Genomic DNA, 2,888 nt, shown 5'->3' on the forward strand with positions numbered 1-2,888 from the left:
TCTTGCTTGCTGTTTTGTGTTCAGGGTCTAGCCCAGTTGATTGAAACCTTCGATAAAGCATGACAAAAATGCACTTGAATTAAGACCTTATTACAGATAACCCATATTTTGATATAGTTTATCTGCTACTGGAAAGCTAACAATGAATAAAGGTCCTTTCCTAATAAAACTTGGAGAAAAATATGAGCCATATTTCCAGTTATAAAAAGTGGAGACCTTGTGCACACAATTCCCCTCCTGTTCACACCAGCAGGTATTTGCAGTCAATGGTATCTGGAGCTGGAAGTGTTTTGTAATTCAAGAAATCTCAGTGTCTGTGAATACCCCCTCCTATTGTCTACCATAAATACAGTGCAGGTAGAAAAAAATCCTCTCCCAATTAAAATGTCAGTATTGACTGGGAACTTGCCTGTCCTGTTTGGTATCTGAATGCAACATGTTTCTTAGAACACTGATTACACAAAAAGAATAGGGGTTACTCAAATCTGAAACATCTTTCTTTTCAGATAAGATCTAGAGATGAGCTGCTTTAATATGCAAAGTAAATATTTGAGTGACATGTGGCACATAGCTCAAAAGAAAGCAGAAAGCCCTTATACACAACGGTTTCCAAATGAAAAATTATCTCCAATATGAGAAATTATACATAGGCTTTATTGTTTTCTTTTTTTATTTTGGTTGTTGAAAAATACCCACAATCTTAGCTTGGTGTTTGAAAATAGTATTTTTGAAACAGTACATGGAAAAAGTCACTGACAATGCTTCAAAATTGCTGGAGAAGTTACTTAAAGTATGTTTAGCTTTTGCTCTTTTTGACCAGCTTGGCTGTTAATGGTTTCCAAGGGGAAACACTGTCCTGTTAGCTGAGAAGTCAAGTCCTCACATTCACAGCAAATTCTACTTTCATGCTAATACATTCCTGGTACCAACAGTAATATTTGTGCTTCCAACCTGGCACCACATAGTTTGGCTTGGACAAGGCAGGCAAGGCTCCAGGAAGTCAGCTGGGAGCTGCGAGGTTACTGCTGAGCCCTTCATGCCTTGGAGTAGCAGACCATACCATGAAACACTACAACAGAGAAATCCTGCTATTAGAATGAAATTGCATCTACTGGTTGTTATCACACCTTCACAACTGCTAGAGCCAGAATCATGAAGGAGCAGACTCCGACTGGGAAAAACCACAGAACTGAGAAATGTCATGCAGAGAGGAAAAAGCCTGTTCTGCTGGCATGATTGTGGTGCTGACACTGGTGATTATACAGTTGGGTTGTGTTCAACATGTCCACAAATTGTAAAATTTTCAGCTTTCTGACTTTTCTAGATGATGGGAATCAACAGGATGTCCATCTACGTGATGCATATGACAAAACCACCTTATAGATCATCATACTGATCTCAGAAGGTAAAGAACTGCACCATTAGCTCTCAGGGTCATTTTGGAAAGTTCATTATCCACAGCCAAGTAATTAACTTCAGTGGTAAGGGCTGAGATGCTGGAAAGAGCCGAATTATTTGAGCTGGCTTGCAAGCCAGAGTTGTTTCAGATGTAAGAAAGAGTATGTGGTCAGATGAGGTGATGTGGTCAGGGAGGTAGTGGAATCACCATCCCCGGAGGTGTTTAAAAGACATGCAGATGTGGCACATAGGGAGATGTTGTAGTGGTGGACTTGGCAGTGCTGGGTTAACAGTTGGCCTTGATGATCTCAAAGGTCTTTTCCAACCTAAATGATTATATGATCCTAGCATTACGGGTACCTTCCAACTTGAGATATTCTACAATGCTAATGGTTTCAGCTTTGGGAAGTAAATGAAAATATCTGAAACTAATTTTTGTTTTTTCTTTCAAGAGAAAAATATAACTTTAAATCTTGAACTCCTGGATCTTCCATCATTTTTTTTAACTTAAAAGAACCAGTATGTTAGAGTATCATATCGGAAAGAGAAAAGATGGAGAGGGGTCAGCACAGCTGCTATTAGTTCTGGTGGGTTTGTGGCTGAACTACTGAGATAAAGATACAAATCCTGACCAGTTAACTCATGGAAATGCTAAGCATTCTTGAAATTCCTATGCTGAGATTTTCTTGGAAGAGTACTTCAGCTGCTCGGTAAGTAGAGAATGATATTGTACAAGAGAACATATATTCCCTTTCTAAAGTAGATGATAGTGTCTTTTTGGCCCTTTCCCTTGACTGAGCTTCCAGAGCACTTAAAAATCTACCAGAAAAGAGGTTCCACTTAGGGAGGACGGCATTCCCTGTGCCTCTGTACTTGGCAGGAAGGGCAAAACACCTTTCTGTGTGGCTGGTGTGTTGATGAAGATGGCCTTGGTCAAAGAGTGATTTATGCAAGTTACCTGTGAAGTATACAACTACAGTTATACGAGAATGGGACAATAATCTGTAGAAAGCAAAATCATAAAGGTCAAAAACTGAAATACAGGTTAATGGTACATTAATTAGTAGAATCACTATTGTATTAAAACGGAAAAGTCAGACTGAAACTGTACTGATACCAAAGCACTTGCAGTACAGGACACGGATTCAAACCCAACAAGCCCCGTACTGACTGGTCTGGGCTCAGCTCACCCTGCAGCTGGGTTACTGGATGCTGCCACCTGCAGTCTGCAGCGGTCCAGATCTCTCCCACACAGTCACTGACAAGACAAATACAAATCTGACAGGTCTCTTTCTCACTTTAGAAGCCTCAAATTTAAATGTGTTTCTACTTGCTATCTTGAAATAACTGCTCTAAAGTGATTTTACAGAATAATCATCAAAATTACAGAATTACAAACCCAAACAAAACTCAAAAATAACCAAAAAAACCTAGAGCCATCTAGTTAGACCTTTTACCATTCATGTCATCAAAAATACAGGAAGAAACAG

Source organism: Falco naumanni, chromosome 4 (genome assembly GCF_017639655.2).
Source record: "Falco naumanni isolate bFalNau1 chromosome 4, bFalNau1.pat, whole genome shotgun sequence".
NCBI lineage: Eukaryota > Metazoa > Chordata > Aves > Falconiformes > Falconidae > Falco > Falco naumanni.